We start from the raw sequence: 26,904 nt of genomic DNA, 5'->3' as shown, positions 1-26,904 counted from the left end.
CCATCCCACCCTTTCTGCCTCCAATATTTACCAACAGCTAGGCTCTACTGGAGTTGAAGGATGCTTGTCCGATATTCTGTGGTCCAGCAACTTCTTTGAATCTGACCTATTTTGAATCTTGACTAATTAAAACTGGAAAAAGCTACAGGAGGTTGTAAACAAGAATTTGGAGGGTTCCTTTCAAAACTAACCAGAAATGGATATATATAATCCAAACCAGTTGGAAAAAAAAACTTTCATCATAACCTTTTTCCAATCAGATTCAAGTAAACAGAGCTCCTGTTTGCTTGGCACACTTGGCATCAAGAGTCAGAAAAAAGACTAAAATCATTTCAATATTAAATTACCCTTGACTGAAGGCTTCCCAGGATAATTGAATGCAGGCAAGTTTAGTATGAGATAGTAATTCACTTAATTGCTCCTGCAATTGCATCTGCAATCAGACACTCAGTCTGAACAGTTTATAACCATTATCAAAACCACTTTTCCTGGGGTCACCGCTTTGTTCCTTTGTCTGCACCTGAGGAAATCTGTGCCTAGATTTCCAAGCAACTGTTTCGTGTCAGCCAGAATGTTATTGTGTGAAGCCCATACCACATTCCGCACTAATTGCTCAAATTCCACTTTCCTAAAACCCAATTTTGTTGGTCCAGATGGTCAACTCCTCTACACCGGTTTAAGACGATGCTGGTGAAAGCCAGTGACTACTTACTGACATCAAACAAAACAAAGAATACAACTAAATACTTCATTAATAACACACTTCCTTGTAGAATTTATGATAAAAGACCACCACACACAATGGAGAGGCGACTGAAGGCGAGGCCGAGTCGAGGGTTGTGAGGTGAAGTCAAGGCACAGTCGAGGCACATCCACCTCAAGCTGAGGGTGAGGTTTGTTCGATCTAAGCGCCAGGTCGAGTTGCAAAAGTTGGGTACGGGCTGAAACATGGCAGCAGGGTCGAGGCCCAGAGCGTATCGATGTGACAGGGCCCAGGTCCTAGTGCAAGGAACAATGTGATGCTTGCACGATTTAGACAGCAGGCCAGATGCATTAAAAGGGCAGGGTGTCGGGACAGGAGGCAAGGGTCAGGCCGGTTCCACTCGCTGCTTCACCACATTCTCTTGGCTCCATGCTGAACTGAGGCCGAGACGGAGACCAGCTCCAGGCCTTGTGTCTATGGACACACTACTGTTCTGAATGCTATTTGCTTGCTTTTCTTGTTTGCACCATCTTTTATCTCTCCGCACATTGGATGTTTGACAGTCTTTTTATTAAATAAGTTCCTTTGTTTTGTGGTTGCCTGTAAGGAGATGAATCTCAAGATCATGTAATGTATACATACTTTGATAATAAATGGATTTTGAACCCTTCATTCCCCCATGCACGGCCATGTTAAACTGCACATCTCATAGCCACACTGACACTCTTCTCCAGACCCTCATCACCCCCTCTATCCCCCCCAATTCACTGTCACTTTACACTGTCCCTCCACACCTCATCCCTACACTGACACACTCCTCCCCACAGACCCTCACCACCCCCTTCATCCCATCCCCCATTCACTGTCACTATCACTCCATACCTCATCCCTACACTGACACACTCCTCTCCACAGTCCCTCACCACCCCTTCATCCCATTCCCCATTCACTGTCACTATCACTCCACACCTCATCCCTACACTGACTCACTCCTGTCCCTCACCACCCCCTTCATCCCCTCATTCAGTGTCACTCCACTCTGACACTCCACACCTCAAACCTACACTGACTCACTCCTCTCCACAGTCCCTCACCACCCCCTTCATCCCCCCATTCACCGTCACTTCACACCTCATCCCTGCACTGACACACTCCTGTCCCTCACCACCACCATCATCCCCCATTCACTGTCACTCCACACCTCACACTGCACTGATACTAACTGTTCACAGTTTAAAGTAATTATTTTCAAATCAAAGTATATATACAAATTATTTGTTCTTGAACCATTTAAATCTATTTAACATACATTTACCTACTGTAATTAATGTACTTATTTTTTTCCTCTTTCTATATTATCATGTATTACATTACTGCTGCTGCTATGTTAACAAATTTCACGACACGTGCCGGTGATAATAAACCTGACTCTGATTAGGATTCTGCACGGCGTTACACTAGCTGTCTCACTAAAGGGTTTTGACCCAAATGGGTGCACAGTTCCACGGCAGTTACTGTAACGTTACTACATCAACAGAACAATCACCAGTCAGGGTTCAATACCCACCACTGTCTGTAAGCAGTTGGTACATTCTCCCCATGTCTGTGTGGGTTTCCTCACCGATTTCAAATCTCCCATTAGTTGTGAACGTGCTACGCGGAGCCAGAAACGTACTGACACTCGCACATTGCCCCCAGCACATTCTCACACTATGTCGGTCATTGACAGAAATAGTGCAATTTACTCTACGTTTCAAAGTACCTGTGACAAATAAAATTAATCTTCATCTTTAGATTGCTTTTTTGCTCCAGAAGCCGCAGTCTTTACACCTCCACAGAAATGCTAAACTTTTACTTTATTTTTGATAAAATTTGAGCTTCTCCTTCACGTCCTGCATTACCTTGTCACAACATGGCATCAACTCCTGGAGAGCAAAGCATGGATTACTCCATCGAAGGATGTGTCTGCACTTAATTAAAGAATTCAAATAATTACAGACTCCTGTCCTCTCTAACGACAGACCCAACTATGACATGCTGTGGACTGAAGGAGTGTTGTGTGGCCACTCAGCTAAGCATAGACACAGTGCCAATGACAAGGAACTTCAGCAGAAAGGAACCGCATGACCGTGCTGGTGCCAGAGACCCTGCCCGTCTACAATCCACTGATCTGGGAGCTCCTCCCAATATGGCCTCTTCTTCATTCCAGATGTTCAATCATTCTGAACGTGTCTATGCCTTCAATTCCCCGGATCTCAAACTCTGGAATCCCCCAGAAATCCTCATACTTCCCATATTTCCTTTAAAACCTATTAACCATGTTTTGGCCACCTGCTCGAATAACCTGTATTTCAGACCAGCGTCAGTTTTAATATTAAAAGCAGCTCTAATGAAGTGCCTTGGGACTCTGTTATGTTAAAGAGACTCCTCACCTCCTTCTGGTACCCTCCATCTTTCTTTTTCTCTTATGGTCTACTCTCCTCTCCTATCAGATTCCTCCAGCTCTTTACCTTGTCCACTTATCACTTCATCCTCCCTCCCCTCATTGACCCACCTTAATGCTCACCTGGTCTCACCTATCACCTGTCAGCTTGTACTCATTCCCACGCCTCACCCCACATCTTATTCTAGCTTCTTACTCCTTCCATTCCAGCCCTGCTGAAGGGTCACAGTCCAAAAAGTCAACTGTTTATTTGTTGCCATAGATGCTGGCTGATCTGTTGAGTTCCTCTTGCACTTTGTGTGTGCCACTTTAGAAATGGAACCCATAACCGTTGAGTTTAGTTGTCCTTTTGACTTATTCCAGTTCCTGAAGTGACAAGGCATGCCTTGTTGAGACTTTAGAAAGATGCCAATAGTTTCATACTTCAGATCTGACAACTAATAAAAATAGCTTAAAAATAGCATAAAAAATGCACAAGAGAGTCTGCAAATGCTGGAAATCCAGAGCACAAAATGCTGTAGGAACTCAGCTGATCAGGAAGAATCTACAGGGAGGCAAGACCCTTCATCAGGACTGGAAATGGAGGGGGCAGAAGTCAGCAAAAGCAGGGGAGGGAGGGGGAAGGAATACAAGCTGGCAGCTGATAAATTAGGCCAGGTGAGGGGGGTGGGAGATGAAGTGAGAAGCAGGGCGGTGATAGGTGGAAGAGGTAAAGGGCTGAAGAAGAAGGAATCTGATAGGAGAGGAGAGTGGACCATGAGAGAAAGCAAAGGAGGAGGGGCACCAGAAGGAGGTGAAAGACAGGAGCTTCTAGAACAAGGGTTCCCAACCCGAGGTCGATGGACCCCTCGGTTGATGGCAGGGGTCCACGGCATAAATAAAGTTTGGGAAGCCCTGCTCTAGAAGCTCCTGGAGACAATACCCCTATTTTCCTCCTCAAAACATTCAATGCATTAGCCAGATCCTTCAACAGGCCACGATTATGAATGACTGTCTACAGGAGGGGAAGAAAGTGCCAACATTTCAGGTCGGAACCCTCCATCAGGACTGGCCGCTCAGTCACATGCAGTAGCCACTCTATTGGCTGATGCTCCGCCCACGAGTTCCTCTATCAGGATATTTATTGTTCCACATTCCACAATCCACAGCCTCTTATATTTTCCTAACTACACTTTTCCCACTGCTGGCATTTTGCTGTATCTCACAAGCATCCATTAAATCAGTAAGAAAGCGGGACTCTGATAGACAATCACTGGGATCTCCCCAGCAGCACTATTTTTCTTGGCGGCATAAACATATATCACAACTAGCGACAGAGTAGAGTGATTATGTTAATTGACTAAAAGCCCCAGAGACCAGTATTAATACCCTGAACATGCAAATTCAAATCCCACCCAACAGCTGTGGAATTTAAATCCAATTAAATAATTCTGGAATTCATTAATGGAGACCATGAAACAACTGGATTGCTATAAAAATCTATTTGCTTCACTGACAGTCTGCAGGGATGGAAATGTCACATTTGCTTTAAATTATTAGTGATTCACAACCTACAGCAAAGTGGTTACTCTTGAAAATGCTCAAGTATAGCGGGGTGACCATTCAAATCGAGTGTGATGCTCCCTCAGGGGTTGTCTACTGGAGGGTCTTCCAGGATGAACATACACTCTGTGGCCACTTTATTGGGTACACCTGCTTGTTAATGCAATATTCTTATCAGCCAATCATTTGGCAGCAATTCAATGCATAAAAGCATGCAGACATGGTCAAGAGGTTCAGTTGTTGTTCAGACCAAACATCAGAATGGGGAAGAAATGTGATCTTAGTGACATTGTCCATGGAATGATTGTTGGTGCCAGAAGTGAATGTTTGAATATCTCAGAAACTGCTAGGATTTTTACAGAATCAAGTTTATTATCACCAGCACGTGACGTGAAATTTGTTAACTTAGCAGCAGCAGTTCAAAAAAAATCATAATAATAAACAAGTAAATCTATTGTGTATTGAATAGATTTTTTTTTAATGTGCAAAAACAGAAATAACTGTATATTAATAAAAAGTGAGGTAGTGTCCAAAGATTCAATGTCCATTTAGGAATCGGATGGCAGAGGGGAAGAAGCTGTTCCTGAATCACTGAGTGTGTGCCTTCAGGCTTCTGTACCTCCTACCTGATGGTAACAGTGAGAAAAGGGCATGCCCTGGGTGCTGGAGGTCCTTAATAATGGATGCTGCCTTTCTGAGACCCAAGATGGAGCTGACTAGATTTACAACCTTCTGCAGCTTCTTTTGGTCCTGTGCAGTAGCCCCCCCATATCAGACAGTGATGCAGCCTGTCAGAATGCTCTCCATGGTACAACTATAGAAGTTTTTGAGTGTATTTGTTAACATGCCAAATCTCTTCAAACTCCTAATAAAGTATAGCCGCTGTCTTGCCTTCTTTATAACTACATCGATATGTTGGGACCTGGTTAGATCCTCAGAGATCTTGACACCAAGGAACTTGAAACTGCTCACTCTCTTCACTTCTGATCCCTCTATGAGGATTGGTATGTGCTCCTTCATCTCACCCTTCCTGAAGTCCCTAATCAGCTCTTTCATCTTACTGACATTGAGTGCCAGGTTGTTGCTGCAGCACCATTCCACTAGTTGGCATATCTCACGCCTGTAAGCCCTCTCATCGCCACCTGAGACTCTACCGACAATGGTTGTGTTGTCAGCAAATTTGTAGATGGTATTTGAGCTTTGCCTAGTCACTCAGTCATGCGTATATAGAGAGTAGAGCAGTGGGGTAAGCACACATCCCTGAGGAGCGCCAGTATTGATCGTCAGCGAGGAGGAAATGTTTGCACAGACTGTGGTCTTCTGGTTAGGAAGTCGAGGACCCAATTGCAGAGGGAGGTACAGAGGCCCAAGTTCTGCAACTTCTCAATCAGGATTCTGGGAATGATGGTATTAAATGCTGAGCTATAGTCAGTGAACTTACAGAGAGAAACAAAAAAAAAAGATTCTTGTACATGAGAGAGGTCAGAGGAGAATGACCAAACTGATCAAGCTGACAGGAAGATGACAGTAACTCAGATAACCACTCGTTACAACAATGGTGTGCAGAAGAACATAACCTAATTCACAACATGTCAAACCCTGAAATGGATCGGCTACAGCAGCAAAAGACTATGAATGTTCATGCAATGTCCACCTTATTAGATACAGGAACTACGTAATAAATGGCCACCAGTGCACTCTGAGGGGCTTCTGGACCTCACACTCCTGCCCCCTTGCTGTGCCAATCGTCACAGCACTAAATCCGGATGGTAGGGTAGACTCCCTTAATGGAGAATGCCAGGGTGGGACTTTGTTTACTCTGAGGCTGAAGCACAGGCAGCCACCACACAGTCCTTGGCAGATAAGGTTCAGTGTCCAGTAGCATGGAATGCAGGACGTCTGGAGACCCCTCACTGCTGCAGCCTCCCTCCACCTTTACTGCCGTTGCGTTGTGTCATGTCATCATCCTCTGCCAGCTCCACTGATCACGTCATGGTTGGATTGCTCTTTGCCTGGAGCCTCCCCCTTGACCTTACCATCAGGGGTGACCCTATCAGGAGCAGAGCACTAGACAGCCAAACTCCAGACAGCATCACTCTTGAGATCTCAGGAAACCATAAGCCTCTCCACCACAAGGTGATGATCCTTGGACAAGCCCAAGTCCGCACGTTAGTGCAATACAGCTGATCCTCATCTACCAGCATTCGTTTATACATTGTTGTGTATAACATCGATGGGCCTAATATTGTGTGCAGTTCGAGCGAGCCACCTACCTCTGTCAATAAGATTGAAATTGGGAGAAAACTGACAAGGATGTTGCTGGCACTTGAGGACCTGAGTTATAGGGAAAGGATGAACAGGTTAGGACTTAAGTCCCTGGGGCATAGGAGAGTGAGGAAAAATTTAATAGAGATGTACAAAATTATGAGGGATATAGATAAGGTAAATGCGAGCAATCTTTTTCCACTGAGGACAAGTAGAGGTCATGGGTTAAGGGTGAAAGGTGATATGTTTCAGGGGAACTTCTTCACTCAGAGGGTGTGAGAGTGAGTAACAGTGGAAGTGGTGAATGCAGGTTTAGTTGCAGCATTTAAGAGAAACTTGGTTAGGTTCATGGATGAGTGGGCTATGATCCAGGTACGGGTCTATGGGAGTAGAATAATAGTTCAGTATGGACCAGATGGGCCAAAAGGCCTGTTTCTGTGCTGAAGTGTTCGGGGGGGGGGGGGGGGGAATCGGATCCAAGTCTTTGGATTAAGTCAAAGTAAATGTATTATCAAAGTGCCATGTCATCATGTGCTACCAAGAGTTTCATTTTCTAGCAAGAATCTATTGTAGGATTACACTTTAAATTTTCTGTTTAGTGCTATAACAAGCAGAGCTGAACACACCTTTCTCCAGCACTGTAACAGACTGTACTACAGCTGCACAATGCATCTATTGCAGCCTTCCAGACAAAACACTGGAGAACCCTGCAGCCCAGGCAGCATCTGTGGAGACGAATAGACAGTCAACGTTTCAGGCCCCCAAATCAGGAAGGAGCAAGAACCAAGAATAAGAAAGTAGGGGAGGGGACAAGCTGCAGGTGATAGGTAAGACCAGGTGAGGTAAAGGGCTAAAGGAGGAGAAATCCAGTGGGCAAGGAGAGGAAACCATGGGAGAGAGGGAAGGAAGTGGGGCACCAGATGGAGTCGATAGACAGAAGAGATAAGAGGGGAGACAAGAAAGGTGAAGGCGGAGAAACTAGCAGAAGTTAATGCTCTGAGAAATTGATATTCATGCCATCGAGTTGTTGACTACACAGATGGAATATAAAGTGATGTTTCTTGACCCTGAGAGCGGCCTCATCAAGGCAAAAGAGACGGTCATGGATCGACACATTGGAATGGGAATGGGCAGTGGAATCGCACCCTTCACAAGTTACAAAATTTCATCCAAAATCATCATTTGGGAATGGATCTGTTATGTAGACTGAGGAATAATGATAGGGCTGGTGTTGGCAGAATAAAAGCAAGGTTTCATATTTCACCACTACTTCTCATTCTAAAGTAAATTACCACTTCCTTTAACAAGTAAATTAAATAACCGAGTGGCAGGTGGAACAAATTCCGCTCACCTGAGAACCTCAATTGGACAACTTGCGGCACCAATTCCATTTTAGCAACAAACAGCTGGTGTTTCAGACAAGTGAGGAATAAGCTCACTCCTTTCAGTAGCATTCGTTCCACCAACTGATCCATTGAATTTCTTCTGGACACTGACAGGCTAAGTGAGACTCAGAGTCCATTTCCTTTGTTGGGCTAATGTCTGTGCTGTCATTTAGGAAATCAGTTTGACTCACATTGACAGGAAAGGTACAAGATGGAGGGGAAAGTGAAAACTGAATTATTACTTTAGCTCCTGCAAAACATTACACAGTTATCAGAAATTAGTCAGACTTCCAGACCAGTGTACAAACACTCTCTGTAACTGAAGTACCTAATGAGGCCACTAATAGGCTAGACACAATATCCACATTTCTCCCTGAGTTTTTTTGAATTGGCTGGTATTTGTGAAAACAAATGGACCACTTACAGTTACAATAGAGATTAGGATGCCATGGTAGCCTAGCGATCAGTAAGATGTTATTACAGCTCAGAGTGTCAGAGTTCAGTGATCAATTCCGATGTCCTCTATAAGAAACTTTGCACATCTCCCCGTGTGTGCAAGGGTTTCCTCCCACGGTCCAAGGGAATACCGGTTAAGTAGATTAATTAGTCATTGTACATTGTCCTGTGATCAGGCTAGGGTTAAATAGATGAGTTGCTGGGTGATGGGGCCCTATGGGCTGGAAGAGCTTGTTCCACTGAAAAAGATGAACTTTATTTGTCACATGTACCTTGAAACATCCAGTGAAATGTGTCATTTGCATCAACGACTGATACAGTCCAACAACGTGCTGAGGACAGCCCGCAGAACTGCCGTTATTTATAAATGTTCACTCTATCTATACCTCTTATCATCTTGTACACGTCTGTCAAGTCTCTGCTCCAAAGAGGAAAGCCCGAGCTCACTCAACCTTTCCTCATACGACATGCTCTCCAATCCAGGCAGCGTCTTGGTAAACAACAACACACACAAAATGCTGGTGGAACGCAGCAGGCTAGGCAGCATCTACAGGGAGAAGCGCTGTCGACGTTTCGGGCTGAGACCCTTTGTCAGGAGCATCCTGGTAAATTTCCTCTGCACCTTCAAAGCTTCCACATCCTTCCTATAATGAGGTGAACAGAACTGAACACAGTACTCCAAATGTGGCCCAACAGAGTTTTATAGAGCTGCAACTTTACCTTGTGGCTCTTAAACTCGATCCCCCCAAATGAATGAAGAACAACACATTATACACCTTCTTAACTTCCCTATAAACTTGTGCAGCAACTTTGAGAGATCTATGGATGTGCTCCCAAGATGCCTCTGCTTTTCAACAATGCAAAGAGTTGTGCCACTAGCCCTCTACTCTACCTTCCAGTTTGACCTTCCAACGTGTCACTGAATTAGTCCCACTTCCCTTCCCTCCCTCTATGGCTTCTGAAATTTTACCCAATTCAAATATTTAACCAAATCCCCCTTAAAAGTTATTGCTGAATTAGTTTGGAGCAGTCAGCACACTCCAGATGAAGTTCAGCATGTGTTAAAGACAAAACAATTTTAACATAAATTCCGTCATGATGGAAACTTGCAAAGATAGTTGACAAATTCAGAACTTTTGTAGCTGGGCATGCTTTCTATAGTTTTGTATTGTTTGCTGTGCTACCTTGGGTGGCTTGTTTATTTTATTGCTGCCACAGGTGTTCCATTATAAATCACTATAGGAAAAGGTTATAAGAGAGGCAGAGAAATCAAACTTTATATAAACAGATAATCTTCCGAAAATGACAGCTCTTAAAGGATAAAACAAAGTCATGATTTACAATCAGAAACGGAATCAAAAGTCGATGGCTCCTGGATGGGCTACAGCACCAAACTGGTTCCACGGTTGTAGACTTCCTTTCGGGGAATCTGCAGTTCACATTCTGTGGATTGTTGGTTTGCTTTTTTTTAAAATAGCTTGCACAATTTGCTCTTCTCACACATCCGACTTTTTTGGCGTGAAGGTTTTTGTGGATTCTATTGTGTTTCCCTGTTCTGTGGCTGCCAGCAAGATGAATCTCAAGGTTGTATATGGTATGCATACCTTCATAATAAATGTACTTTGAACTTTGAAACCTGGTGGATTATATACACTCAGTGACCATTTTAATAGATACAAGAGTGGAACTATCTCCCATACCTAACGAGTGTATGTTAGTGGTCATCTGCTTCAAGGCTCAACGTGTTTTGTGTTCAGAAATGACCTTCTGCACACCACTGTTTTAACGCATGGATATTTGAGTTAGTGTGGCCTTCCTGTCAGCTTGAACTAGTCTGGCCATTCCCCCCGACCTCTCTCATTAATAAGGCGTTTTCACCAACAGAACGGGCGCTCTCTGGATACCTTTTATTTTTCACACCCTTCTCTGTAAACTGTATAGAGACTGTTGTGCGTAAAAATCCCAGGAGACCACTAATTTCTCAGATACTCAAACCACCCCATCTGACACCAATCATAGCACAGCCAAAGTCACTTCGTTCACATTTCTTTCCCATTCTGGTCTGAAAAATAACCAAACCTCTTGACTACGTCTGCATGCTTTTAGGCATTGAGTTGCTGCTGCATGATTGGTTGATTTGATATTTGCATTAATGATCAGGTGTATCAAATAACGTGGTCATTGAGTGTACATGTCCTGCAAATGAAGCAAAAATCAACAGAAGAAGCAATCTATAAATTCAAATCCAAAATAATTAATGTACCAGTCAAATTCAGCAAGTCCGGAGATTTGTTCCGTACTATCATCCCACTCTGCCACACAAATCCCTAACCGATGTAAAACTCCTAAAACCTAGGAGCCACTCATTCATCCAAAATTTCTCAATATACTGTAATATGAAGCAATCGTTGCCATCCCTACATAATCGGATCTGCTATATGAGACATTTAGTTTACTGATTCATGGAACTTTGGTGCTAAATGAACAACTCAAATTGATCTTGAGACATTAACAACATCTTGCACAATCACACCATTTCACATCAAAAGGCAATGCCTCAAAAAGTTCGCTTTCATCATCCAGGACATGTCCTCTCTTTTATTGCTACCATCAGGGAGAAGGTACATGTAGTGTGGGGGTGTGGCTTATTTGCCAGTCAAAAGCCGAGTCGATTGTGTCAATTGTGATTGGTGCGTTTAATAATGCCGCTGCTCTTCCCATTGGTTGGTTTGCATGCCATGGCACCTAGTGTCCAGTTTCAAACACCCCAGGTATAAAGATTAATGTGTGCGAGAGGCTCACTCTCTTTTTTGCCCAAGAGCCCTTAGGAAGGTATGCTCCATGTGGGCTTTTAACTAAGTATCTGTTAGTTGAATATTTAGGTTTGTACAGTACTTTGTGTACTTGGGGGAACTTACATGCTTGGTTGAAGTTTTTACTGTTTTTAAATAAATGATTAACATGCATATTCGTAGTCAGTGTTCTTTATCTCACTCACCAAACCTGCTTCCACGTTACTGGACAGAAGCCTGAAGACACACACTCAACAGTTTAGGAACAGCTTCTTCTCCTCTGCCATCAGATTTCTGAATAGATGGTGATCCCAAGAAAACCACCTCACTAGTTTTGGTCCCTTTTGTACTACTTATTGGGTGGTGGGGTGGAGATACATCTCTGCCAAAGAAGGTGTAAGGTCATCCTTGGACAAGGAGTAGCACCTGCTTAGCCCCTGATCAGGGTCACGTGAAGCCATGGGAACAAGTGATGGATGGTTGTACAAGCAGCTGATGTATATCACAAGTACTGGTTCATGCGACCAACGATGCCAGGCAGACAATCTCTGAAGAATACTGATAAACGACTGGGGTCACCCTTTTTGTAAAAACATTGCCCAAAAGGCAATGGCAAACCACTTCTATAAAAAAATTTGTCAAGAACAATCATGGTCATGGGACCATGATCACCAACATCATACGACATGGCACATAATGATTAAATTTAATTTTTTATTATATATATCTCTCCCTTGTTATAGTAGTTTTTACGTATTGCACTATACTGCTGCTGCAAATCCACAAATTTCATGACACGTCAGCGTTATTAAACCTGATTCTGATCCATGTGGTTCAGATACCATCGGCGTCACGACAGTGTTCCAGTTAGCGCAATCACTTTCCAGCAGCCAGCTGTAGGATTGGGTTTCTATTCCTGCTGTTGTCTGTAGGGAGCTTCCACATCCTTCTTGTGTCCGCATGGCTTTCCTCTGGGCACTCCAGTTTCTGCCCACATTCCAAAGACATCCGGGTTAGGGTTAGTGAGCTGTAAGCACGCTACGTTTGCACCAGAAACATGGCGAAACCTGCAGGTTGCCCAGGACAATGCTCACAGATATGATCTGACATTCACTGAATGTTTCAATGTACCACTGACAAATAAAGTTAATCTTCATCTTGCAACATGACAAGACAATAATTCCAGGCCAGTGCACTTTGAAACTGGGTAGAGTAGACAATGACGGTCACATCCAAATGCCAAGTGCCCTTTGTCCAGCTTTAGCAGCAATTTCAGGAACCCTGGGTGAGCTATCACAGAGTCCGTTTATTACAGACATTACACAAATCTGCAACGTCCAAGTCTGACTGTCCATTCTGACGCTTGTCCTCCATGTGAGCAAGTTAATGTTGCCAAAGGTGGGGCACATAAGACTGTATGATAAAGGAGAAGAATTAGGCCATTTGGCCCATCAGGTCTGCTCCATCATTTCATCAAGGCTGATCCAATTTTCCTCTCAGCCCCAATCTCTTGTCTTCTCCTCATATCCCTTCATGTCCTGACCAATCAACTGTCAACGTCAGTCTTAAATATACATAAAAATGGTCTCCACAGCTGCCTGTGGCAAAGAATACCATAGATTCACCACTCTCTGGCTAAAGAAATTCCTCCTCATCCCCATTTTAAAAGGATGCCCCTCTATTCTAAGGAACTGTTCTCTGGTCTTCGCCTCTCCCACCAGAGGAAACATCCTCTCCACATCCCTCTATCAAGGCCTTTACCATTCGATAGGTATCAAGGGGTCACCCCTCATTCTACTGAGTTCGAGTGAATACAGCCCCAGAGCTATCAATCGCTCTTCATATGACAAACCATTCAATCCCGAGACATCTCCTCCTCACTGATGATCAACACTGGCGCACTTCAGGGGTGTGTGCTTAGCCCACTGCTCTACTCTCTATATACCCATGACTGCATGGCTAGGCATAGCTCAAACACCATCTGTAAATTTGCTGATGATACAATCATTGTTGGTAGAATCTCAGCTGGTGACAACAGGGCGTACAGGAGTGAGATATGCCAATTAGTGAACTGGTGCCACAGCAACAACCTGGCACCCAATGTCAGTAAGACAAAAGACCTGATTGTGGACTTCAGGAAGGGTAAGATGAATGAGGGATCAGAAGTGGAGAGAGTGAGCAGCTTCAAGTTCCTGGGTGTCAAGATCTCTGAGGACCTAACCTGGTCCCAACATATCCATGCAGCTATGAAGAAGGCAAGACAATGGCTACTGCAGAGGGTCGTAAATTAATCAGCTCCATCTTGGGTACAAGCCTACAAAGTACCCAGGACATCTTCAAGGAGCAGTGTCTCAGAAAGGCAGTGTCAATTATTAAAGACCCCTAGCACTCAAGACATGCCCTTTTCTCACTGTTACCATCAGGCAGATGATGTTTCGGGCAGGTGGGGCTCATCAGCCTTGGACAGCAGCCCACCTAGGAGAAGGAAGACTCTGATTTTAAACCTCCACTACCCTGTGGCCCTACCCACCCATGGGAAAGGCTTTGAGAGTAAACCCTGAGGAAGAAATCCGTAGCCGGGGTCCCTAAGGCGGTTTGAGGCTGTTTACAACTTCACTCAGGCATCCTCTGCGACGGCACTGGTGCCAAGCTGTACCGGCGCTTGCCCTTCCCTTGAACCAATCAGTGATGTGGAGAGGGGGATCCTGCTGCATGAACAACAGCTGGTTCTTCAAATCTTCCTGCCCAGGCTAGCACTATAGAGAGGATACAGTCCACCAGAGGCAAAAACCCAGGATCCCCTGAGATCGACGGCTGCCTACTACCACCATCAGGTAGGAGATACAGAAGTCTGAGGTACATACTCAGTGATTCAGGAGCAGCTTCTTCCCCTCTGCCATCCCATTCCTAAATGGACATTGAACCCATAAACACTACCACACTTTTTAAATATACATTATTTCCATTTTTGCATATTTTTAATTTATTCAATATACGTATATGGTAATTGATTTACTTATTTTTTCCTTCTTGTATATTACGTATTGCATTGAACTGCTGCTGCTAAGGTAACAAATTTCATGACACATGCTAGTGATAATAAACCTGATTCTGATCCATTTTTGTGATCCTCCTTTGAACCCACTCCAGTTTCAGCAAACCCTTTCTAAAATAAGGTGCCCAAAACCGCTCACAATACTCCAAATGAGGCCTCACCAGTGCTTTATAAAGTCTCAGCATTACATCCTGCTTTTATTCTAGTCCTCTTGAACTGAATGCTGAAATTGCATTTGCCTTCCTCACCACTGACTCAACCTGCAAATTACCCTATAGGGAATCCTGCACAAGGACTCCCAAGTCCCTTTGCACCTCAGTTTTTTTTGTATTTTCTCGACCCTTTGTGCCTCCATTATTTGTATTCTCTCGCCATTTATTAAATAGACAATCCTTTCATTTCATCTACCAAAGAGTAGCATGACCATACACTTCCCAACACTGTATTTCATCTGCCATTTCTTTACTCATTCTCCTAATCTAAGTCCTTCTGTATCCTGTCTACTTCTTGAAGACTACCTGCCCCTGCACTTATCTTCATATCGTCTGCAAATTTTGCAACAAAGCTATCAATTCCATCATCCAAATCACTGACATATAACATAAAAAGAAACAATTCCAATACCAACTCCTGTGGAGCACCACAAGTCACTAGCAGACAACAAGAAAGGGCTCATTCATTCCCACTCACTGCCTCCTGCCAATCAGCCATTGCCTTATCCATGCTAGGATCTTTCCTGTAATCCAATGGGCTCATAGCTTGTCAGCAACCTTATGTATGGCATCTCGTCAAAGGCCTTCTGAAAATCCACGTACACACCATCAACTGATTCCCCTTTGTCAATCCCAATTATTTCTTCAAAGAATTCCCACAGATTTGTCAGGCAAGATTTTCCCTTGAAGAAACCATGCTGACCATGCTCTATTTTATCATGTGCCTTTAAGTACCCTGAGACCTCATCCTTAATAATAGACTCCAACACCTTCCCAACCACTGAGGTCAGACTAACTGGCCTATAGTTTCCTTTCTTCTGCCTCTCTCCATTCTTGATGTGTGGAGTGACATTTGCAAATTTCCGCTATTTCACTGTCGCTCATTACTCGCTCTCCAGCATCATTTTCCAGCAGTCTGATATCCACTGCCACCTCTCTTTTACACTTTCTGTATCTGTAGAAACTTCTGGTACCCTCTTTGATATTATTGCTTTCTTTCATATTCCATCTTTACCTTCTCAATAACTTTTCCTGTGCCTTCTGTTGGTTTTTAAAAGCTTCCCAATCCTCTAACTTCCCAATAGTTTTTGCTCTATTATATGCCTCTCTGTGGCTCGTACGTTGGCTTTGATTTCTCGTTAGCCACAGTTGTGCCATCTTTCCTTCAGAATTCTTCTTCCTCTTTAGGATATATATATCCTGTGCCTTCCAAATTGCTTCTCAAATTCCAGCCATTGCTTCTCTGTCATCATCCCTGCCAGTGTTCTTTTCCAATAAATTCTGGCCAACTCCTCTCTCATGGCTCTGTAGTTCCCTTTACTCCATTGTAGTTTGGATTATATTCCCCCCTATACTTTCCTCCAATCACCTTAATATGTTACTCTCTCAAGTATTAACCATTTCCACCCTGGGAAATTATCTTAAAAGCACCGGAAAAAAATTTGCTGTTATTGTAAACTACTCCAGTACACATCCCTGCGGATCATAAACTTGTTGTGATGGAGAGGCTCATGCAGTTCCGAGAGCAATGCCTTTTGGAGTTTAGCCATCTGGGGCTTAGCTCCTGGTAGGGTCACCCATGGCAGTAAGGTCCAAGGGGAAGAGACCCAACAAAGAGTGATCCAACCAAATTCTCAGTGGTGGAGATGGCAGAAGGTTATGATACTTCACAATGGCAGTGAAGGTGAAGGAAGGCTGCTGCAGTGAAGGGTCCCCAGTCAGTCTGCACTCCTTGCTACAGGACCCTGACCCTGAGCTATCAAAGACTATGTGATGGCTGCCTGTGCCTCAACCTCCACAGATTAAACAAAGTCATGCTCAGTCGTCCTCCATAAAGGAGTCCACCCTAATATCCTGGTAGGTGTACCCTGGATTGCCCTCTACACTCACCAATAGACAACTCCTTAGGGGAACGATATGCTTGACTCGAGTGATTGCGATATGACTATGACTACAATTCCAGTACATAAGGCAAACAATAGCTTGCGTGCGTTTCCATTTTCATTTGAAGAAAATTTCAGTCAGGTGAGACAATTACTGGTATTCCACCAAGTAGGGTTGGGCATCGAGTCAGCAATCATCAATTCCAAGCAAAGTACTGTAAGTTGCTGTTAACTATGCAACCAGAACCGAAGGTTAAGCAGAAAGAGCCCCACAGTAGTGGAGCAGTTAGTGTAACACGATTACAGCTCGGGGCATTCCGAAGTTTAGAGTTCAGGTTTGGTGCCATTTGTAAGGAGTCTGCATCTTCGCCCCAAGAACGCGCGAGTTTCCCCCGTGTGCTGCGGCTTCCTCTCATGTTCTGAAAATGTCCCGGTTAGCGGTTAATTGGTCATTGTAAACTGTCCTGGGGTTAGGTTAGGGTTAAGTAGGTGAGTGCCGGACGATTCCACACTAAATCCCTAAATTACAACACAGGCAAGCAGCTTAGCTATCCACTCCACCATTCCACACAACTTCAGATCCACAGGGATGGACACAGGCCTGCAAATACCCCAGCCTACGATTTTCTTTTAGTAATCAACGGGTCTATATACCTGCTGGCTTCCTGAGAGACCAAGGTCTGTTGACTCAGCCATATTGCATACAAAACGGAGAGGTACAGATACGGCAAATGCAAGCAGGCTTTTTCCACTCTGCTGGGTGAGACTAGAACTAGAGATCAGGGGTTAAGGATGAAAGGTGAAAAGTTTAAGGGGAACATGAGGGGGAATTTATTCAAGTGCAAGTGGAGCTGCCAGTGAGAATAGTGGATGCCGGTTTGATTTCAACAGTTAAAAGAGAAGCTTGGATAGGTACATGGATGAGAGGAGTATGGAGGACTACGGTCTAGGTGCAGGTCGATGGGACTAGGCAAAATAATGATTCTGTACAGACTAGATGGGCTGAAGGGTCTGTTTCTGCACCATGGTGCTCTATGACTCCATGACCATATACTACCTGCTGACTTAGAGTGAGCCAAGGCTCTCAGATGTGCCTTTGATCACTCCTCTGGGTGTCAGGAAACTGCTCAGTAGAGCACAAAACCACCAAAACCACGAAAGCTGAAAGAACCTACTATACACCCATAATTAGGTGGTCAGAGGTTTCCCATGATGATTAAGCAGCATTAACAAATAATACTCTGATGCCCACAGATTAGAGAGGCAAGTTCTGCAACACTCTATCTGAGAATCTACAATGGACAACTTGCGGTTGTGGAGGATGCGAAGATACTGAAGAATTAGTGGCAAAAATTTACCCTTCCTGAACCTGCAGCGCTGTCATGACATTGATTGTCACAATAATAATTACAATATTATACATTATAATTATAATACAAAGATGGTATTAATTCCAAGCTTTGCTATCAACCAAGAAACTGATTGTGGACTTCCGGAAGGAGAAGTCAAGGGAACACGCACCAGTCCTCATCATCAGTGGAAAAGGTGAGCAGCTTCAAGTTCCCGGTGTCAACATCTCTGAGGATCTATACTGAGCCCAACATATTGATACCATTATGAAGAAGGCACGCCAGTGACTACATTTTATTCGGAGTTTGAGGAGATTTGGTATGGCACCAAACACCTGCAAATTCAAAGTTCAAAGTACAAAGTAAAATTTAATATCAGAGTTCATACATAATCGCTACATACAATACAGATTAATTTTCCTGCATACACACTTAGTAAATCTATAGAACAGCAAATGTATACAGGATTAATGAACAGTAAACTGCAAATGCAAATATGAATAAATAGCGATCAATAATGAGTAAGAAATAAGAAGACAAAGAGTCCTTAAAGTTAAACCATTGGTTGTGGGAACACCAGGAATGTGGTTAAGCCCTTTTGCTCAAGAGCCTGATGGTTGAGGAGTAGTAACTTTTCTTGAACCTGGTGGTGTGAGTCATGAGGCTCCGGTATCTTCTACCTGATAATGGCAGGATCTCTGATGATGGATGCTGCCTTTCAATGACAGCATGTCATGTAGATGTGTTCAATGGTAGGGAGGGCTTTACCTGTGATGCCAAATCCATTAACTTTCCACTCAAAGGCACTGGTCTTCCCATACGGGCTGTAATGCAGCCAGTCAGCACACTTTCCACCACACATCTAAAAAGGTTTGTCAAGATTTTTGATAATGTGTGAATTTCTGCAGACTCCTGAGGAAGTAGAGGTGCTGTCATGCTTTCTTCACAATGATAAGATGGGTCCAGGACAGGTCCTCTGAGATACTGACACCAAGGAATTTAAAGTTACTGACCCTTTCCACCTCTGATCCTCTGATGAGGACTGGCTTGAGGACCTCTGGTTTCCCTCTCCTGAAGTCTACAATCAGTTCCTTGGTCTTATTGATATTGAGTGAGTTTGTTGTTATAACACCACTCAGCCAAATTTTCAATTTCCCTCCTGTATTTCCATCACCACCTTTGATGCAGACTAGAACAGTGGGATCATTAGCAAACTTGCATATGATTTCTACAGATGTACTTTGGAGAGCATTCTGACTGGTTCCATCATTGTCAGGTACGGAGGGGCTGCTACACAGGGTCACAAGGCAACAGAGAGTTGCAGACTAAGCCAGCTTCATACTGGGCACTAGCATCCCCACCATAAGTGACATCTTCAACAACTGACACTTTAAGTAGGCAGTATTCGTCATGAAGGATCCTCACCAGCCAGGACATGCCCTCTTCTCATTGCTACAGTCAGAGACAAGGAACAGGAGCCTGAAGAGAGAGAGAGAGAGAGAGAGAGAGAGAGACACACACACTCAGCATTTTAGGAACAGCTACTTCCCCTCCTCCATCAGATTTATGAATTTTCCATGAACACTACCTCACTATTGACTTCTCCTTTTGCATGACATCATTTTTATATTCTTTAATGTAACTCAGCAATTTTTTACATATTACACTGTACTGCTGCTGCAAAACAAACTTTATGACATATGTCAGTGATAATAAAACTAATTCTAGCAGCATTACAGGAATGGAACAGAGAAGTCCCCTGGCTTACTCAAGGGCCCTGCCCCTGAGAACTGTCCACAAGCCAATTTCTCTACAAGTCAGAAACATCCATTCTGTTGGCACCCATATCATACATCTGCAGTAAATGCCTTGTTTAATTGAACATCCAACCTAACATTATGCATAATCAATCCAATAGAATATATACTGCAAGCAGCCATTCATGAATTCCACAAGACATACTGTTATTACAACTTGAAAAGTAGTTTAAAAACGTGTAGGAGAACTAAATACAAACACAAGGAAGTTTGCAGATGCTGGAAATCCAAAGTACCACACACTAAATGCGGGATGAATTCAGCGGGCCAGGCAGCATCTATGGAAAAGAGTAAACAGCTGACGTTTCAGGCCGAGACCCTTCTTCAGGACTGAGGAGGAAGGGGGATGATACCTTTGTTAAATGGCAGGGGGAGAGGGGAGGCTAGTTGGATGTTGATAGGTGAAACCAGGTGGGTGGCAAAGGTCAAGGGCTGGGGGGGAAAAGGATCTGATAAGAGAGGAGAGTGGACAATAGGAGAAAGGGAAGGAGGAGGGGGAAGTAATAGGCAAGTGAGAAGCGAAGGAGGAGATTTTTTCCACCAGAAAAAGATCAATATTCATGCCATCAGGTTGGAGGCTACCCAGACAGAATACAAGGTGTTGCTCTGCCAGGCCTCACCTTGGCACAAGGGGCCATGGTCTGACACTTCGGAACGAGAACGGGAATCAGAATTAAAACATTTGACCATCAGGAAGTCCTGCTTGTAGGAAGATACGTTGGAGAATTTGCAGAGTCAGGGTCAAATTTATTACTGTATGCACGTCCAAGTTAAGCACAATATATGAAAAGCTTACCTGCAGCAGCATCATATTCAGAGATAAGGAGCATTCACAAGAAAACATGAATTATGCACAATTTTTAAACAAGAAATGGCACAATTAGAGCATCAATCCTTTGCAGTGCAGTGGTTATAGCTCTGCTATAGTGACATAGTGATTAGGGTTTTGCCAGTTAGTTCAAGAAATGAATGGCTGAAGAGAAGTAGCTGTTCCTGAACCTGGTGCTGTGAGACTAACGGCTTCATTCTTCCTGCTGAAGATGGCATGGCTAGGTGGTAGGGATGTTCGATGATGGATGTTGCCTTCTTGAGGAACAGGCTCTTGTAGAAACTACTGATGGAGTGGAGGGACGTGCTCGTGATGAACTGGGCTAAACCCACTACTCTCAGCATTCGAATTGCCATAGCAGACCATGACACAGGCAGTCAGAACACTTTCAGCAGTACATCTCTAGAAGTTTGTTAGGGTGTTTCATGACAACTTACTTACCTTGGAAGAAAGTAAAGACAGGAGTCACCCATAACCCAGGCAACCCCTGTAAAGAGACTTTAACACACGGAGCAAAGAGTAAACTGCTTTCCCCTCAAATCAGTGTAGCCTCTGGGGCGCATTCTTGCCTCCGAATTAGAAGGTTGTATGTTCAAATCCCATTCTGGAGCATAGAGCACAAAAATCAAACCTAACAGTCCAGTGAGGTAGAGGTTTTAAACAAGATATTTAATTGTAACCTGGCCTCTTCTATTGGGTGTGTGTAAAGGTGTTAACCACACTAACAGCTCAGTTAACCAGGGCCTGGACCTCAAGATGATACTTATTTATTTAGAGATGCTGTTCAGCCAGTAACAGGCCCTTCCAGCCCAACAAGCCTGCAACACTCAATTACTCCCACGTGACCAATTAACCTACCAACCCCTACCTCTTTGCAAAGTGGGAGCAAGTCAGAGCAGCTGGTAGAAGCCCATTTACAATAGAGCGGAGGGGATCGAACCCAGGTCGCTGGCACAGTAATAGCGTTTAAGCTACCATGCCGCAGTCAGCATCACTGTAGGACTTAGGAGCTGAAGTCTGCTCTGCCATTCCATCATGGTTGATTTATTTTCCCTCTCAACCCCAGTCTCCTGACTTCTCCCCATAATCTTTCAAGCTCTCACTAATCATGAACATATCAAACTCCGCTTTATACATACCCAATGACTTGGGCTCCATAGCCATGAATTCCACAGATTCACTACCCTCTAAAGAAATTCTGCCACATCTCTATTCTAAAGAGATGTCCTTCTAATCTGAGGCTGTGCCCTTTAGTCCTAGACTCTCCCACTAAAGGAAACATCCTCTCCTCATCCGCACTATCTCGGCCTTCCAATGTTATATAAATTTATTTTGAGCCTTAATTGCTCACTGCCTTGCAATAGACACTACACTTCACAAAAAATACACTGGGGGTTATAAAATACTTCAGGAAATGGAACAGTGGTATACTAACAGTAGCCTCTTTCCAATGTTTTCTGCTGAAGACTCGAACACGGATCTTTTCAAATCTCTCATTCCAGTGGTTTGGTTTCTAAAGGGTTACACACTATTTGTTGTTGAAATGCTTATTCAGATGTGGAGGCAGTTAATCTGAAAGAAGAAGTGACATTCTGCTGATTGAAGACAAACTGCCCCACCCAGTCAATTTACACCTCACAGATTAGAAATCCCAGGGATCTATAGTTACTTTTATTGACGACATCGCCCAATAATCCTTACACTGTCATTAAGTGCAGAATCTGACTCATGGTTTAAAAATATTACAGACTCAGCGTTCTGTAAGAATAGGAATTAATCCCAAAGAAGGATCAAGAATCAACTTGATTCACATATATATTTACATGTATTAGGAATTTGCTGTGGTGTGCTGGTCAAAGCACAACATGCAACCAAAAAAACATTCAACAATTAAACAGAATAAGGAATTATATAAAAAATAAAGTTGGAAGTTAAAGAATAAAATGTGAATAAATTCTTAAATATCAGCATGCAGTTTTATTTTATTAGGTACAGGAGTGGAACTCTGTGTGGTCTTCTGCTGCTGTAGCCCAACCACTTCAAAGTATTATGCATTCAGAGATGCCCCTCTGCACACTATTGCTGTAACGTGTGGCTATTTGAGTTCCCACTTGAACCAGCCTGGCCATTCCCCTCTGACCTCTCTCACTGACAAGGCATTTTTGTCCACTCGACTGCCACTCACTGGGTGATTTTTGTTTGTCACACCATTCTCTGTAAACTCTACAAACTGTTGCGTGTGAAAATCCCGAGAGATATCAATCCCCAATGTACTTTAAATCAAAGATAATCAGGATTGTTTGAAAAAATCCGTGCCCAATTACCATCAGCATATATAACCTGTAGCCCCAGAGATCCTAAAGCATTAGACCATTGCTGTACTCGAAAAGGAATGCCCAGACCGCACTTCTGGAAATCTGATCCCTTGGCTGTCCTCCTCCGACCTGCAGATAGGCAGAAGCAAAAGAACAAGACTCGAGAGATTAGAACAACAAAGAGGTGGTCACAGGTGGCAGAAGAGCGGCTACAGGATTGCTTCGAGATGGTGGACTGAGCAGAGTACATCTGAATGAATACACCACAGCTGTGACAGACTTTATAAAAACATCCTAGACGAATGTGTCCCCAGGAAATCAATCAGAGGCTTTCATTCTGGTGACCAACAAGGGTAACAAGTGGTCCACATATGATCTTCAGAAAGCTATCTCATGGGCGAAGACGCTATTCCGGACTAAACTTGAATCAACAGAAGATGCTTGATATTTGTGGCAGTGCTTGAATCCATTACTTTTTACAAGGTGAACCAAGTGACACAGGTGATAATAGTGTTTCGCTTCCATATGAGTTCAATACTCATGTTGGGAACCATCACCAACTCCCACAGCCCCAGATGATCCTGTGATTTCTGATTTCAGCATCTGAGGCCAATGTGAGGGCATCCTTCAGGAAGGTAAACCCACATAGAGCATCTGGCCCTGGTGGGGTACCTGGCCAAGTACTAAAGACCTGTGCTGATCAATTGGCTGGAGTGTTCACTCAGATCTTTAACCTCTCGTTTATACCGGTGCCTAAGTAGAACATGGTAACCTGTCTCAATGACCATCATCCAGTAGCACTTACATCCACAATGATGAAGTGTTTTGAGAGGTCGGTGACGAAACATTTCAACTCCTGCCTGAGAAGTGACTTGGATCCACTCCAATTTGCCTGCCGGCACAACAATTCCACAGCAGATGTCATTTCACTGGCTCTTCACTCATCCCTGGAACATCTGGGCAGCAAAGATGTGCACATCAGAGTGTTCTTTATTGATTACAGCTCAGCATTCAATACTATCTTCCCCTCAAAACCAATCAATAAACTTCAAGACCTTGGCCTCAATATATCCTTGTTCAATTAGATCTTCAATTTCCTCACTTGCAGACCTCCGTTCGTTCAGATTGGCAACATCTCCTCCACAACCAGCACAGGGGTGCCACAAGGCTGTGTTTTTATCCCCTTGCTCCACTCACTCTACACTTATGACTGGGAGGCTAAGCACAGCTCCCGTGCCATATTTAAGTTTGCTGATGACACCACTGTCATAGGCCGAATCAAAGGTGGTGATGAATCAGCATACAGAAGGGCAGAGGAAACGCGGGAGGCCAAAGACAACTTGATACTGTACCGTAGATCATACACAATAGAGAAAATGGTCAAGGACAGAGAGATGGAGTGCCTTCACTGCTCCCCTAAATGACAGCAGCATGACGGGCAGTAAGTAAGTTACTTATCAAAGTATTGGCAATGAGGTGGAAATACTTCTCTCCCTTAAAATATAAAATGATGCATCAAAAGAGATTTTAATGCAAGCATCCCTCATTACCCTGCAGATCTTTAAACTGCAAGCAATACTACTGAGTTCTACTAGGCATGTAAATTCTGGCAACACTGCAAAGGATCATTTAGTCCAGCAGTGCAATGAGATGGTCTCAAACAGCCTCAGTTCCCTGTGAACAAAAACGGGAAGTGAATTATCCGTCCGAGGGAGCACAAGAAAAGCCGGTTCACTAGGAAGGCAGAAGAAAGGCACACAAGCAAAAGGTGTGTGTTTGTGGGGGCCCTACACTATCTGCTGTTTGACCTGCATCAGAATTTAGATACAATAGTAACTAAAGATGAGAGGGACCTGCTGCCAACAGTAAAACTGCAGATATCTAACAGACACAAAACTGGAGTTGTGGAATGTTGTTTAAAAAAGGAGGGCAATAATCTGGAATTTCATTCTCAGAAAGGAACTGAAAAGACCATATGCCCATAAAACAGAATTAGGCAATTTAGCCCATCGAATCTGCTCCGCCATTCCATCACTTTATATAAAATTGAGAAGCAGCACAGAATAGGCCCTTCCAGTCCTCCGAGCAACCCCCAATTTAATCCTAGCCTCATCATAGGACAATTTATAATGATTAAGTAACCTACCAACGACTACATCTTTTGAGTGTGGGAGGAAACTGAAGCACCTGGTGGAAACCCATGTGGTCACAGGGAGAACATACAAACTCCTTACAGGCAGCAGCAGTATTTAAACCTGGGTTGCCTGTACTGTAACACACTATGCTAACCACTACACTACCGTACCATCCCTCTCAATCCTTCTCTCTGTAACCTTTCATGCCGTGACTAATCCAGAAAATATTAACCTCTGCTTGAAATCCACCCAATGAACTGGCGTGCACAGGGGTCAGTGGCAATGAATTCCACAGATTCATCATCCGTGGGCTAAAGAAATCCCTCCTCAACTCTGTTCTAAATGGAGAACCTCTATTCTGATGCGACGCCTTCTGGCCCTAGCCTCATGCACTACAAAAAACATCCTCTCCACATACACTCAATCTAGGGCTTTTAATATTCGGTAGCTTTCAATGAGGTTCCCCCCCCCCCCCCCCTCCATTCTTAGAAACTCCAGCGAGTATAGATCCAGAGCTATCAAATGGTTCTTAAAAGGAAATATTACATCATAAGGGAATAACTGCAAAGAAATGGACAGAGGTTGGGAAATTGGTAAAAGCAGACAAGTGTGGCGTTGGACAACTTTCCAAGTCAACTAATGCATGAGAGGTCTCTCTACACTGTAAAATTCTGTGAGATAAAAAGGAGAAAAATGATAAACTGATCCTTCATTTTACTAAAAGAGCAAAGCTCAGGTGCTGTCCCAATGCGGAATGGCTCACAACAGTAAGAAATCTGCCATTCGATTTCTGAATAGCCCTTGAACACCACCTCACTATTTTACTGGAGCAACTGAGCAGGTGAGGCAGTATCTATAGAAAGGCAGAGTCGACATTTCAGGCCAAGACCTTTCATCAAGTCTGGTAATAAACAGCCAGCTGTAAACCCATTATGGCCCTTGATCTACAAAATATTACTCTTTTAAAAGTTAAAACAGACCAACAGAGGGAGGTTAGGTATTATAATTGTTTAATGCATTACATTTCTCCAATATCTAACTTTCCACATGAACTTATTTTTTGCATTTCACTCATGCATCAAGTCTGTAGCTGGAGATTTTCCATTTTACCAGTAATCCATTAACGATCCTAGCAATAACAGTCAAGGTTAAGTTTATTGCCAGATGCATACATACACGTAGGCACAGATGCAATGAAAAGCTCACCTGCAACAGCATCACAGTCATATTGTGCCATCCATAAGCACAAGAGTTTCTGCAGATGCTGGAAATATCACGGCTTCTCTTCCAGATGAGCTCAATGCCTTCTATGCTCTCGCTGACCGTCAAAACATGGAGGAACCATCACCACAGCTCCTGATAATCCTGTGATTTCAGTCTCGGAGGCAGATGTGAGAGGGTGAACCAAGGAGAGCATCTGGCACAGATGGGGTACCTGGCTGAGTACTGAAGACCCGTGTGGATCAACTGGCTAGATACCTTTAAACTCTCACTCCAGCAATCTGAGGAACCTACCTGCCTCAAGTAGACTTCAATTATACCGGTGCCTAAGAACGTGGTAACCTGCCTCAACGATCATCACCCTGTACCACCTACATCTGCAGTGAGGAAGTGTTTTAAGAGGCTGGTGATGAAATATTTCAACTCCTGCCTGAGACATGACTGAGATCCATTCCAATTTGCCTCTCAGCACAACAGGTCCACAGCAGATGCCAACTCATTG

At 43.7% G+C, this 26,904-nt stretch overlaps 1 protein-coding gene across 2 annotated transcripts in view; it reads right to left on the bottom strand.

The window, feature by feature from the left end:
- ndst2a (N-deacetylase/N-sulfotransferase (heparan glucosaminyl) 2a) overlaps positions 1-26,904 on the bottom strand; it is a 501,430-nt gene that overhangs the window by 462,090 nt on the left and 12,436 nt on the right. The window lies entirely within an intron of this gene.

The sequence above is a fragment of the Hypanus sabinus genome, chromosome 21 (genome assembly GCF_030144855.1).
Source record: "Hypanus sabinus isolate sHypSab1 chromosome 21, sHypSab1.hap1, whole genome shotgun sequence".
NCBI lineage: Eukaryota > Metazoa > Chordata > Chondrichthyes > Myliobatiformes > Dasyatidae > Hypanus > Hypanus sabinus.
This window is presented reverse-complemented; position numbering and strand designations above follow the sequence as displayed.